The following is a 15,911-nucleotide window of genomic DNA, read 5'->3' as shown; positions in this document are numbered from 1 at the left end:
GAGATTTGTCATTTTTGTATCATTTAATCTGTGCATCTTTTGAGTATGAGTTCTACAGGTGTTTTGAACTATGCCATGCCATCTTTCCATTGGTGTAGTCCATGTATTTTTGTAATCTCTGTGGTGACTAGCACAAGCATGCAAAGTAGGCCCCATAATATTTCTGATTTCAGGGACTTAGTGATTTCTCTAAGTCTCTGTCTGCTGTTATTTTGTTGCCGTGTTAACTTGATGCTACAGTGAGATACATGCATATTTTGGAGATGTTCAGTAAGCATGTTTTGTAGCTATTGTTGTAATTGATCCATTACTGCCCTTTTTTGCAATTATGGAGTGCCATAGGATGACTCAATCTTGCTCTACTTTTGCTATAAAATATTTCTGGCAGATTCTTAACATGATATGAAATTTTGCCAAGCTTATTGTAGTTGATCCATACATGCTATGCAATTGTTATTGCCATGGTTAGCTTCATAAACATGCCATCTTGTTGTAGGTATGCTTGGTTTATCATTCATTGCTCTGTAGTGAGTGCACCAAGCTCACAAAGAGGCTACATATTATTATTTCTGCCATGCTCTGTTTTCTGCTAAGTCTGAAACCTGATAACGAAACTTGCTATGTTTACATGCTTTCCATCATACCTTCTGGTCCTTTTTGGCTTATGGTCAGTAAGGGACTTTTGTCATATGCGTTGAGTAGATTCTTGCCATGCCTTGTTTTGCCATGTTAAGTTCCTGTAGCATGGTGATTTCGTGCTCTGAACATTGCAACCTGATGTTGTTTCTGTCATGTCCAGTAATTCTGCCAAGTCTGTGAACCTGTTATTATTTTGCAATCTTGCCATGTCCTTTTGAGCATGTTCTAGTGATTTATGGAGATAGCTCAGTGTTCATGTTTTGTTGTGCTTTACCTGTACATCATGCCCATGCCTTTTGTTTTCATGTTGAGTTGCTGTAGCATATTTTTTTGATGCTTGCTTTATGCCTAGTTGCTGTTTTGGGCAGATTGTTGCTATGTATTGTTTGGAGTGTATGTGTTGCACCGTTGCTCCGTTTTGAGCATGCTCTATATGAAACTTGCTTAGTTTTGCATGTAGTCTCATATTATCATGTTGCATTATTGTTTTGAGGTGTTTGCTTGATGTTTGTATGCTTTTTGCATCAATGCCATGTTTATCTTGTCTTGCTCATATCTTTTAGACCGTAGCTCCGAATCTAATGATCTTTATATGTAACTTGACTAGAATTTCGTGTAGATCATCATGGTGCTCTTTAACTTGATGTTTAACAACTTCAAGTTAATGCTTATTCAGTTCTGGACCAATTTCGAAATTTGCATATGAGGACTTACCGGATTTGTTATATGTTGTTTCCGGCCTCATTTAAACTTGCCTTGGTGAGTTGTTCTTGTATGCATCATCTATTGTCGTGTGTAGCTTCTTGTAGCCTTGTCATGCATCATTATTGGTTGAGCATCATGCCTTGTTCATGTGTGGTGTGTTTACCTTGTTGTGTGCTTCTTCTCGATAGTTCCCGTGTCGTTGCGATCGTGAGGATTCGTTCGTCTTCATGGCTTCATCTTCTTCATGGATTCGTTCTTCTTCCTAGCGGGATTTCAGGCAAGATGACCGTCACCTTGGATCTCATTACTATCATTGCTATGCTAGTTGCTTCGTTCTATCGCTTTGCTGTGCTACCTATTCACTTGCTCCTCAAGCCTCCCAAATTGCCATGAACCTCTAACCTTTGTCACCCTTCCTAGCAAACCATTTTTTGGCTATGTTACCGCTTTGCTCAGCCCCTCTTATAGCGTTGCTAGTTGCAGGTGAAGATGAAGATTGCTCCATGTTGGATTATGTTTATGTTGGGATATCACAATATCTCTTATATTATTAATGCATCTATATACTTGGTAAAGGGTGGAAGGCTCGGCCTTATGCCTGGTGTTTTGTTCCACTCTTGCCGCCCTAGTTTCCGTCATACCGGTGTTATGTTCCTTGATTTTGCGTCCCTCACACGGTTGGGTGATTTATGGGACCCCCTTGACAGTTCGTCTTGAATAAAACTCTTCCAGCAAGGCCCAACCTTGGTTTTACCATTTGTCCAGCCTATTTCCTTTCCCTAGGGAGTCGCTCTCTCGAGGGTCATCTTATTTTAACCCCCCCGGGCCAGTGCTTCTCTAAGTGTTGGTCCGAACTGAGTAGACTGCGGGGCCACCTCGTGGAAACTCGAGGTCTGGTTTTACTCGTAGGATGTCTCATCCGGTGTTGCCCTGAGAACGAGATATGTGCAGCTCCTATCGGGATGTCGGCGCATCGGGCGGCTTTGCTGGTTTTGTTTTACCATTGTCGAAATGTCTTGTAACCGGGATTCCGAGACTGATCGGGTCTTCCCGGGAGAAGGAATATCCTTCGTTGGCCGTGAGAGCTTATAATGGGCTAAGTTGGGACACCCCTGCAGGGTATTATCTTTCGGAAGCCGTGCCCGCGGTTATGTGGCAGATGGGAATTTGTTAATATCCGGTTGTAGAGAACTTGACACTTGACTTAATTAAAACGCATCAACCGTGTGTGTAGCCGTGATGGTCTCTTCTCGGCGGAGTCCGGGAAGTGAACACGGTTTCTGGGTTATGCTTGATGTAAGTAGGAGTTCAGGATCACTTCTTGATCATTGCTAGTTTCACGACCGTTCCGTTGTTTCTCTTCTCGCTCTTCTTTGCGTAAGTTAGCCACCATACATGCTTAGTCGCTGCTGCAACCTCACCACCTTATCCATTCCTTTCCCTTTAAGCTTTGCTAGTCTTGATACCCATGGTAATGGGATTGCTGAGTCCTCGTGGCTCACAGATTACTACACCACCAGTTGCAGGTTCAGGTTGTGCGATGATCACGACGCGAGAGCGATGTTTCTTGGGTTGGAGTTCTTCTTCTGCTTCTTCTTCGTTCAGGGGATAGGTTCCAGGTCGGCAGCCTGGGCTAGCAGGGTGGATGTCGTTTGAGTCTCTGTTTATGTTTCATCCGTAGTCAGATGTTGAGTTTATGTATGATGTATTGATGTATCCTTGCGGCATGTGTATGCCTTGTATGTATCCCCATATATTATGAAATGTTGATGTAATGATATCCACCTTGCAAAAGCGTTTCAATATGTGGGTCTATCCTTGGTGGGACCTTCGAGTTCCTTTAGGATAGGGTCGCATATTGGGCGTGACAGGGGTGAATAGGCAACTAATAATTTTTAGCTTTTCTTTACCAAATTAAACTTTGCAATAAAATAGGTTGTCTAGATATGCAACTAGGTGAGCAACCTATATGATGCAACAACAACAAGCACACAAGCAAGCAAGGGATATAACACAAAAAGCTTGCACAAGTAAAGGCACGAGATAACCAAGAGTGGAGCCGGTGAAGACGAGGATGTGTTACCGAAGTTCCTTCCTTTTGAAGGGAAGTACGTCTCCGTTGGAGCGGTGTGGAGGCACAATGCTCCCCAAGAAGCCACTAGGGCCACCGTATTCTCCTCACGCCCTCACACAATGCGAGATGCCGTGATTCCACTATTGGTGCCCTTGAAGGCGGCAACCGGACCTTTACAAACAAGGTTGAGGCTCTCTCCACAACTTAATTGGAGGCTCCCAACGAAACCCCGGAGCTTCACCACAATGGATTGTGGCTCTGAAGTGACCTCTTCCATCTAGGGCGCCCAAGCACCCAAGAGTAACAAAATCCACACAAGAAAGTATGGGTGAATCAAATATCCTTTGGTGGAAGTGTAGATCTAGGTCTCCTCCTTCAATCCCTAACAAATCAACAAGTTTGGGTGGCTAGGGAGAGAGATCGGGCAAGAAAGCTTTAATGGCAGTAATGGAGGAGAGAGGGAGGCAAGAGGTAGGTGGGAGGTAGGAGAAACACCTCCTTAAATAGGCCCTCCAAGATCCAACCGTTATGTGCAGAAAAGCATGGGACCGGTACTTCCGCACTAGACACCGGTACAACCGGTGAATGCGGGGAACCCCTCCTAGGGCACCAGGGCAGTACTTCCGGTTTATTGGAATAAACCGGAACTACCGCTCAACTACCGCATGCATCCAGAAGGTTTACACCTCAGGCTGGTAGTTGGAGCGGTAGTAGGGCCGGAACTACCGCTGGGCAAGCAGTTCCTGGGTGATGGAGTCCGAGGACTGCACATGTCAGAGGACAATGGGGAACCTCTCTCTCCTCGAAACGTAAGGTGTATGCTGGGTGCAAAGAATGTGTACGTGAAGTGATTCACCCAATACCTTCCGATGAGGATTCCCTCTTAATAGTACGGATATCCTATGACCAAAGGAATAAAAACGTCAGAAACTCCGTCTTCGATCTTTTCCGCATAGAGGGAAGACCTAACCGTCTTGCGCCACACCATGTGTACCTGAGAAAACTATGGCGCACGATTAGTCCACGTGTGTTGTCATCATCACCAAAACCCTAAGGCAAATGATGCCCTTACAATCTCCCCCTTTTTGGTGGATGATGACAACCACACGATTAGCCCAGGAGTTCTAAAAATGAAGGAGGGGCTCCCCCTAAGTGTGAGCACTATTTAGAGTTTGCTTTTGGAATGCAAAGTGCGCACACTAGTGAATGCTCCCCCTGGATTTTATAGACCAACTGGAGAGCGCAAAACAACCGTAATAAACCTAAAGCAGTAGAGACAACATATAATAAACCAACATAATAAAATTTACTGAACGAAGAGTGCATAGATAAACCGAAAGACGCATGTCTTACACCATGCACGAGACCACAACATAGAATACGTCCATAGAGCACTAAAAGGAGCAAGCAAATAAACTAGAAAGACCAACAAACTAGAAAGACCAACTGCAAATAACCACCCATGCAACTCCCGTGACCTAATGGAGCTCTCTCCCCCTTTGGCATCGAGACACCAAAAAGGAAAAGAGCAAAGCTAGCGCCCCGGGGCTCAGTAGACCTCCTCGCCAGTAGCCGCAGAGCTGTCTGATGCATCATCATCAATATCAACGTCAGGATCCTGAGCCTCATCAGACTCCTCAGACCTCGCAGTAGCTGCCTCAGGAACACGGACAGAGGAAGAAGCAGGTGCTTCATCAGACCACTAACAGTTCTCCAAGCACCAAGTATCCTCAGGAGTGATGGTCTTCTCGGAGCCACTCTTCACATCTGGCACATTGAGGTGCCTCATCAACTGAATCTGCCTGCGACGCGCCATCTTCTCAGCAATGTGGGCCTTGTAGAGCTTCTTCTGGATGTGGGTCTGCAAGCAAAAGGTCTTCTTGATCTTGGAAGTCAGCTTCTCAACCTAGGTGGGCTGGACCCCAGGCTCCAACTCAAAGTCCTCGTCATCTGAGGTAGCATACACATCCTCCTGATTGCCCGTAGAAAAACGGGGAGTCTTATGCTTCTTCTTCCTTAGCTCCTTGACCTCATGCTCCGTGAGGTTGGCAGGAGTGGTGAGAGGCTCTCCTGGCCTACGGACTGCCCAAACGGTGCTCAAAAACTGCATCACAAAAGGAGCATATATCGGTACCTTGCGGTACAACACCATGTTGTACATCTCCTCCCATAGCCACTTGGAGACATCAAATGTGGCACCGGATCCCCTCTTGGTCTTCATGGCCACAAGCAAATCCACCAGATAACCATAGATATCATCTTGATTCCCAACCTTGGGAAGCAACACACAACGGAACACATGATGCATAATGTCATAGACTGGCAGAAGATCATTGGACTTGCCCACAATGCCATGTCCAGGGATGTATAGAGGGGCGAGCTTCACCTTGTCCATGGGGTGAGCACGGTCATGAGGACGGATGCCACCTTGACCCTCAATCCCGGTGTCCTCATAACCCAGAGCATTGCAGAAGGCTCTCCACAGGACATGGAAGAACTCATCACGGCACATAAAGGAGAGATGGCGTTCCACATCAGAGCTGAAGTGGACTGTAGCATAAAACTGATGGACGAGCTGCACATCGAAGTCACAGTTCACGGTCATGAGCTTGATCAAGTCAAACTCTTCACAGATCTCCAAAGCTTCTCCAAAGTAATCAAGGTTGTTCTTCCAATGGTCGATGTCAATGGACCACATCCAGGTGAACTTGTTCTTGTGATGCTCAAAAACTTCTGACACAATCCTCAACTGTAACTCATTCCGGAACTGCAGGTTGTTCCATCGAGGATTCAGTGCAATAGTGTAGGGATCCTGGAAATGAAACCTTTGCCAGTCCGGCATCTTCCACTTGTGCATGGGCACGGAAACACGTTGCTTAGCAGCAACAGACTTCTCCCGACGAGTGGTCTTGGTAGGAATCACCACTTCATGATCATCCTCATTGTCACCCAAAGGTTTCCCCCTACGAGCCCTCTTCTTGGTATTCTGAGGCTTCCGACTAGCATGAGAGCTAGAGCCACCTGCACACACACACAGAAAGCACACATAAACCCCAGCAAAGATGAGAGGAATGTACACAAGATCAGAAGAATATGTCACATGTAAGTCAGTAGAAGAGAAACAATGCATACAGGTTCAGAGAAACCGGTTGTTCCAGTTGTTCCACCGGTAGTACCGCTAGCAAGGAACGGTAGTACCGCTGAGAGCGGATTTGCTGAGTGGAAGAACAGGAACCGCCTTAATCTCGAATCTAGATACAGTATTCCTACAGCGACTTACGCACAAGGAACAGAAGGAGGCTATACGGATCTCTCCCACCAACCATTTGGCCGAAAATGGGGGAGTACAAGCAATGCCATAGGGTTGGATTCAAAACGAGGAACCCTAAAGAGGAGAAGAACAAGGCATTACCGGTATCCATGGAAGAGATCGAAGAGGAGGCGGCCTCCACGGAGCGGATCTGATGGAGGGCTGACCGATCCGGAGAGCCTGAGGGTGCTCCGGGGCGAAGGACGAAGCAACCGGTGGCGTGGGAGAAAAAGGGGGAAGACGAGCACGAAGGGGAAAAGAAAGACCCCTTCTGCCCGCGTCCCTTTTATACACCCTAGATGTCAACCGGTAGTACCGCTCCTAGGAGCGGTAGTACCGGTCCTGTAACTACCAGGCGGTTGAGAGCGGCACTTCCGCTCCAGAAGCAGCGGTAGTACCGCGTCCAAACACCGGTAGTACCGGACAGAGGTACTGGTACATGCAGGAGCAGTAGAACCGCTCGTGCAGGACCGAAAGTACCGCTGAGGCTGTACAACAGAGGGGAAGACCGGTAGAACCGGTCTGACCATCGGTTGTACCGTCAGGTTGCAACAGCCCAAGCACAAAGAGATCAATTTGTGTACATTTGGAAAGGATGGCTTGGGATAAGAAGGCTTAGGATAGAAACAGGTCACTGTAATATGATGAAGAAGACTCTCAAGAGTGCAAGAAGCAACCAAGAAAAGCCACTCTTTAGAGAATTCAAACATCTAGGCAAACGGAAACACCCAAGAAGGAAAAACACCTAAGCACAAGGGCGGTGGCCGAAGACACCTATGTTTGAGTTAAGAGGGTATGGCGCCGCGAAGAATTATCCTTGGGCCCATGACCACAACTCGTCTTTGAAGCACAAGTACCATTAACAATGGCTAATGTGAAAGAGTTGATCAATTTATGCATAATGGGGGGAGGAAGAGTTCACTGAGAGAACAACACTCCCCCTATGTCCATGCGTACACCAAAACAAGATAACAAGTTGAGTATGGTGGGGTGTGCAAGGGTTCAAGCAACATTGCTCGAATCAATGATATTTAGCTCATGCCTTAACTCGCGAAATCTTGCTTCATCCAAAGGCTTCGTGAAAATAGCTGCAAGGTTATCATGAGTGTTGACATAGTTTAGCTCGATCTCCCCTCGCCTAATGTGATCCCGGATGAAGTGATACCGAATCTCAATATGCTTTGTCTTGAAGTGTTGAACTGGGTTGAGAGAAATCTTGATGGCACTTTCATTGTCACACCAAAGAGGCACTTTGTCACAAATGACACCGTAATCCTTTAAAGTTTGCCTCATCCAAAGAAGTTGTGCACAACAACTACCGACCGCCACATACTCCGCTTCGCTGGACGAGAGAGACACACAACTTTGTTTCTTGGAGGACCAACTTACCAAAGAGTAACCAAGAAATTGGCACCCTCCGGAAGTGGACTTCCTATCCACTTTGTCTCCCGCCCAATCAGAGTCCGGATATCCTACAAGCTTGAAGTTTGATCCTCTTGGGTACCATAAGCCAAAGTTTGGGGTATGAGCCAAATATCGAAAGATTCGCTTGACCGCCACAAAGTGGCTTTCCTTAGGTGCGGCTTGAAACCGTGCACAAATTCCCACACTCAACATGATATCCGGTCTAGATGCACAAAGGTAAAGCAAGGAGCCAATCATGGAGCGATATACCTTTTGATCCACCGCTTTACCATTGGGATCAATGTCAAGTTGGCACTTGGTGGGCATTGGAGTGGCACTCGGCTTGACATCACTTAGCTTGAATCTCTTTAGCATGTCTTGAGTGTATTTGGCTTGGTTGATGAAGGTTCCTTCTCTTCTTTGTTTGACTTCATATCCAAGGAAGAACTTCAACTCTCCCATCGAAGACATCTTGAACTTAGAGGTCATGAGAGCGGCAAATTCCTCATTGAAAGCTTTGTTAGGGGAACCAAAGATAATATCATCAACATATAGTTGGCACACAAACAACTCCCCTTTGACCTTCTTAGTAAAAAGAGTGGGGTCGATTAGACCAACTTCAAACCCACTGTCTTGTAACAACTCAGTAAGGTGGTCATACCACGCACGTGGGGCTTGTTTAAGGCCATAGAGTGCCTTATCGAGTTGATACACATGATCGGGAAAGTAGGGATCCTCGAACCCGGGGGGTTGCTTGACATATACCAACTCATTAATGGGACCATTAAGAAAAGCACTTTTAACATCCATTTGTTGCAATTTAAAGTTGTGATGAGAAGCATAAGCAATCAACAAACAAATGGATTCAAGGCGAGCAACGGGAGCAAAGGTTTCACCGTAGTCGATACCCTCGACTTGGGAGTAGCCTTGTGCCACCAATCTTGCCTTGTTGCGAACGATGATCCCATGAGCATCTTGCTTGTTCTTGAATATCCACTTGGTTCCAATGACATTGTGGTTCCCCGTTGGCCTTGGCACCAATCTCCACACCTTGTTGTACTCGAAGTTGTTGAGTTCTTCATGCATGGCATTAAGCCAATCCGGATCTTCGAGCGCCTCATATACCTTTTGGGGTTCAACACAAGAGACAAACACGTGATGTTCACAATAGTTTGCCAATTGTCTACGAGTGCTTACCCCCTTTTGGATGCTTCCAAGCATATTCTTCATGAGATGACCCTTGGTGGAGAGCTTGGAAGCAATCTTGGTGGCACGACACTCCAATTCCTCCTCGGGGGTGAGTCGAGGAGCGGTCACTTGATCATCTTGAGCGCCGTCTTGAGCTTGTTCTTGATCTCGAGGAAGCTCTTGATCTTGAACTTGCTCGGAGGAGAGAACTTGACCTTGGGCATCACTTGATGTTTCAACACCATCTTGAGATTGACCTTGCCCTTGGTCTTGTTCTTGAGGTTGAGGGCCTTCACTTTGTTCTTCGAAAGCGTGTGGGCCTTGGGTTGGTGATGGATCCACTTGAGTGGAGCATTGTCCTTCTCCTTCGGCCACAAGGGGTTCCTCAATGGGTAGGATAAAACCAACACCCATTCTTCTTATGGCTTGAGGAGGCATTTCATCACCTACATCACAAGTGCCACTTTGCTCCACTTGGGAGCCGTTATTCTCATCAAACTCCACATTACACGACTCCTCAATAAGCCCCGTGGACTTATTGAGAACATGGTAAGCATGAGAGTTTGTAGCATAACCAACAAATATGCCATCATAAGCTCTAGCCTCAAATTTACACAAACGAACACCTTTCTTGAGAATGAAACACTTACACCCGAACACCCGGAAGTACTTGAGGTTGGGCTTGTTACCGGTGAGTATCTCATATGGAGTCTTGTTCAAGCCTTTGCGGAGATAGAGACGAATTGAAGCATGACACACAGTGTTGATGTCTTCAGCCCAAAAGTTGTATGGAGACTTGAACTCCGCCATCATGGTCCTTGCCGCATCCATCAACGTCCGGTTCTTCCTCCCCGCTACACCATTTTGTTGAGGGGTGTAAGGTGCGGAATATTGATGCTTGATCCCCTCATCACTAAGAAACTCATCCAAGGTGTAGTTCTTGAACTCGGTGCTGTTGTCACTTCTTATTGTCAAGATCTTTGCATTGTGTTGACGTTGGGCTTGATTTGCAAAATCAATGACGGTTTGTTGGGTCTCGCTCTTCCTCTTGAAGAAATATACCCAAGTGTATCTTGAATAGTCATCCACAATCACCAAGCAATACTTTCTACCCCCAAGACTATCAAAGGATGGAGGCCCAAAGAGATCCAAATGAAGGATCTCCAAAGGCCTCTTTGAGTAAATGATAGTCGTGGGAGGGTGAGCCTTTTCATGTAGCTTTCCTTCGATACAAGCACTCCAAGCACGATCTTTAGCAAAACTAACATTCATTAGTCCACGAACATGGTCCCCCTTGAGAAGACTTTGCAAAGATCTCATATTGACATGGGCTAAACGGCGATGCTTGGATTTAGGTACCCATTTTGTAATGGGTCCTTTGATGTTAGTGACAAGGGTCTTAGGAACCCAAATAGACCATTCAATGTACTCATAGGGAGAACCAACAAATTTGGCATAAACATGCCCATCACTAGCACGGCACAACACATAAGAAGGGTTAAAGTCACCGGCTTTGTTGGAAGGGTGGCATTGTTTCTCTTGGCACCGCCACTCTTCACATTATTCTTCTTCTCCTTGGAAGCACCCTCTCCCTCCTTCACAAAGGTTTGCTTGAGAGGGGGAGGTCGTTTGGTCTTGTCATTCTTCTTCTTGTTCTTGGGCATGGGTGCAAACCCAATCCCTTCATTGGCCACAACTTCCTTTTGATTGATCAAAAGGTCGTTGAGGTTCTTCTCACCTTGTATGCACGACACAAGACCTTTCTCAAGTTGCATCTTCAACTTGGCATTCTCCTCAATAAGATGCACATGCTCACAACATGGGTTAGTAGCATTTGCATTATCAATCAAAACTATATGAGGAAAGGTGGCTTTCTCCTTAGTTAGCTTCACTTGGAGTTGATCGTGAGACTCTTTAAGACTAGAATGAATACCTTTCAAGGCTTTATGGGCCTTGTCAAGTATATCAAACTCTTCCTTGAGTCTAGCAATATCAACTTCAAGTTTGGCCTTCTCGGAATTTAGCACACGAGATAAGACACAAGCATGATCAATATCTTTCTTTAATTTAGCATGATCATCGTTGTGTGACTCCTCAAGAGCCAAACGAAGACCACGCTCTTCCTCAAGAGCATTAGAGAGATCCGATATCTCATCGGCATAATCACGACTATGCCCCTCCATCTTAGAGATGGTTTCTTCGTGAGCCTCTATGGTGTCATTGGCTTCACCAAGTTGTTCCAAGAGAGCAACAAAGTGCTTCTTGGACTTACCCTTGAGCTTCTTCATAAAGAAATCAAACTCATTTTCTTCCTCATTAGGCCCCACATTTTCATCAATGCAATCCGTCAAGGAAGGATTAGTAATGATGGTAGTTTTGATGTTGGCGGTTACCTTGTTAGTTGCTTTAGCCATGAGGCACTTGGCGATGATGTTCTCATTGGGTGAGTCGAAGAGGGATACCCGAGGAGTTGTTGCAATGGCCACGAAGGCCATAGCAACCGAGTCACCGCCTTCATCGTCAGCATCATCCTCATTATACTCTTCTTGTGCAACCAACCCCTTGGGAGGAGTCCTCGTGGTGAAGTTGCTCTTGTTAGGGAAATACTTGGCTTTGTCCTTTCGAATGAGCTTGCCACCATTGTCTTCTCTCTTCTCATAAGGGCATTCCGCAACAAAATGGCTCACATTGCCACAATTATAGCAAGTCCTCACGTGTTGCTTGACCTTGTTGCCACTTGAGTTGTTCTTGTTGAAGTTGGGCCTTGAGTTCTTCTTACTCCAAAATTGCCGTGAAGCGAGAGCAATGTGCTCATGATAATCATATATACTTTGTATCTTCGGGGTTGCTCTCCTCATCTTCCTCTTCTTCTTCTTCCACACTAACCTTGGCCTTTAATGCAAGGTTGGGCTTCTTTGCTCTTTGAGAATGTAGCACCGCATTGTCGGAGGTCTTGTCCAGGATGCTCATAGCCACAAACTCATCCAACACTTCACTTGAGGACAAAGTGTGGAAGTCCGGCCTTTGACGAATGACGGAGGACATGGCCTTGTGGTAAGGCATCATTGCCTTGAGGAATTTGCGCTTGATCCAATTGTCATCCGTGTCCTTGCTCCCATGATCTCGTAGTGAGACCGCGAGTTTGGTTACTCTCTGATAAAGCTCACGAGGTTCTTCATCTTCTTTCATTGCAAACTCATCGGCTTCATCTTGCACCACTTCATTGTTGGAGCGTTGAATGCTTGCGCTACCCCGGTAGAGGGAGACAACACAAAGCCAAGCATATTTGGCCAAGGCGAAAGGCCGAAGATGAGGGAGATCTTCGGGTGGGATTGCATCTTGGATGATGAAGAGAGCATTCTCATTGAATTGATTATCCGCGGCTTCTCTAGGGGTGAAGTTGCTTGGGTCATGCGGATAGAAACCTTCTTCAATGATTCTCCAAAGATTAGTATTCACATGATTTAAATGACGCTTAAAGCGATAAACCCAAGAATCAAAGTCCTCATTTTTCACAATCTTAGGGGGAGGACCGGCATGATTCAAATGAGTAGAAGGAATCGGTCCACCATAAACAAGTGGAGGTTCCACATGGGCAAAGATGTCGGTGCCAATCTTAGCACTAGTAGAAGGAGCTTTTTCACTAGTAGCTTCCCCCTTGTCGGAGTTAGCATCCGTCACCTTGTTAGTTGGATCACCCACTTTCAACGGTGCGGTGGATAGTTTAAGCCCTTCTATGAATTTATTAAACATGCTTTCAACCTCGGTCGTCATGCAGGTCTTCAATGTGTCCAAAGCCACATTGAATTCCTCATGAGAGACCGTGGTTCCCCCATCGGCCGTAGACGAGATTGGATTCACACCGGAGTGCTCCTCCGCACCGTCTACGGTGTCAACCATACTCTTCGAATGGCAAAGTCCTTAATAAAGAGACGAGGCTCTGATACCAATTGAAAGGATCGATATAGTTGACTAGAGGGGGGTGAATAGGCAACTAACAATTTTTAGTTTTTCTTTACCAAATTAAACTTTGCAATAAAATAGGTTGTCTAGATATGCAACTAGGTGAGCAACCTATATGATGCAACAACAAAAAGCACACAAGCAAGCAAGGGATATAACACAAAAAGCTTGCATAAGTAAAGGCACGAGATAACCAAGAGTGGAGCCGGTGAAGACGAGGATGTGTTACCGAAGTTCCTTCCTTTTGAAGGGAAGTACGTCTCCGTTGGAGCGGTGTGGAGGCACAATGCTCCCCAAGAAGCCACTAGGGCCACCGTATTCTCCTCACACCCTCACACAATGCAAGATGTCGTGATTCCACTATTGGTGCCCTTGAAGGCGGCAACCGGACCTTTACAAACAAGGTTGAGGCTCTCTCCACAACTTAATTGGAGGCTCCCAATGAAACCCCGGAGCTTCACCACAATGGATTGTGGCTCCGAAGTGACCTCTTCCGTCTAGGGCGCCCAAGCACCCAAGAGTAACAAAATCCACACAAGAAAGTATGGGGGAATCAAATATCCTTTGGTGGAAGTGTAGATCTAGGTCTCCTCCTTCAATCCCTAGCAAATCAACAAGTTTGGGTGGCTAGGGAGAGAGATCTGGCAAGAAAGCTTTAATGGCAGTAATGGAGGAGAGAGGGAAGCAAGATGTAGGTGGGAGGTAGGAGAAACACCTCCTTAAATAGGCCCCCCAAGATCCAACCATTATGTGCAGAAAAGCATGGGACCGGTACTTCCGCACTAGACACGGTACAACCAGTGAATGCGGGGAACCCCTCCTAGGGCACCAGGGCGGTACTTCCGGTGGCGCACCCGGTAGTACCGGTTTATCGGAATAAACCAGAACTACCGCTCCACTACCGCTCAACTACTGCATGCATCCAGAAGGTTTACACCTCAGGCCGGTAGTTGGAGCGGTAGTAGGGCCGGAACTACCGCTGGGCAAGTAGTTCCTAGGTGATGGAGTCCGAGGCGGTACAACCGCCCTGGACACCGGTAGTACCGGTTTATTGAGACAAACCGGAACTTCCATTCCACCACCGGTCTACCACTGTACTAGGCAAGAAAGTAAAGCTCTGAACAAAGATGTTTGTGAGAATTTGGTGCTGGTCACACTCATCTGTGATGAAGTCAGTGAGGCCGGCGTTGGCAATATATTGCGTGAACTCCTCAAGAATTCCAGCCTCTTGCAGGAACGGGATGTGCGGCCAATCGCACGGCCATACCTCCGCCAACCTCCGAGGGTGGAGATCACTGTCGGAAGACTCCCCAATAACACCCTTGGAGTTCTTCTTCGAGCCAAACTTCCTGGAGATATTCATGTCCGCGTACAACTTTTCCTAAGAAAAAAATCTGAATTTTTAGTTCACAAATTTTTTTCAACAAAACTTCACAAAATCGATAGCAACTACTCATTGGGACACATAGAGGCCATAGCAAGCATTCAAACTACTTAGAACACTAAGAATTCAACATGCAAGCATATCTACAGCAGCACCAAGAGTAGCTAATTATTCAAACTATAAACCATTAAAACAAAAACTAATTGGACAAATGGTGGAGTCACATACCAAGCAACAATCCCCCGAAATAGTTTCGGAAATGGAGCTTCGAGCAAAGAGATCGAAATCCGTGGGTTTGAGCTCAAGAACACGGGAGAGAGAGAGCAATGGGGATTTTTTTCTGGAGGTGAGTGATGATGTGGGCTAAAGAGATAAGTGAGGGGTTCACATGGGGACCACAACCCACCAGGGTGCGCCTGGGGGTCCTGGCGTGCCCAGGTGGGTTGTGCCCACCTGGTGCACCTCCCTCTGGTATTATTTGCACCAAAAATTCATAAATATTCAGAAAAAAATCATATAAAATTTTCAGGGCATTCTGAGAACTTTTGTTTTTGGGTCATTTTTTATTGCACGGGAAATTCAGAAAACAGACAAAACATGGCATTTTATTTTATTTAACTAATAAAAGCAGAAAACTAAAAGTAGGGACAGAAGGTAGTGCTTACTAAATTCATCAACTTCATACCGTTCAAAAATGATCCATTAATAAGGTTGATCAAGTCTTATTAACAACCACTTTTGATTAGCATGAAACCGAAGAACTTTCGTAAATCACTAAGTTACCTCAATGGGGATATGCATTTCCCCAACAATAAGCATTTCATATTTGTTTTTGACAGTAGGTAGCGGTATTCCAAAACTTCCAATAGTGATTGTCGGAGATTTTTCAATAACATTAATACCACTCACTTGGAATTGTTTCTTCGGAAAGTGCACTGTATGCTCATTACCATTGATATAAAAGTGACCTTGCTTTTATTGCAATCAATAACAGCCCCTGCAGTATTCAAGAAGGGTCTGCCAAGGATAATCGACATGTTGTCGTCCTCAGGCATCTCAAGTATAACAAAGTCAGTCAAAATAGTAACATTAGCAACAACAACGGGCACATCCTCATAGACACAGATAGGTATGGCAGTTAATTTGTCAGCCATTGCTACCTCTTGAGCATGCGTTGGTTTTCCCTTGAAGAGGAAAGGGTGATGCAAGAAAGTAGCGTAAGTATTTCCCTCAGTTTTGAGAAC

The sequence above is a fragment of the Aegilops tauschii genome, chromosome 6, assembly GCF_002575655.3.
Source record: "Aegilops tauschii subsp. strangulata cultivar AL8/78 chromosome 6, Aet v6.0, whole genome shotgun sequence".
Lineage (NCBI taxonomy): Eukaryota > Viridiplantae > Streptophyta > Magnoliopsida > Poales > Poaceae > Aegilops > Aegilops tauschii.
Note: the sequence above shows the minus strand (reverse complement) of the source record.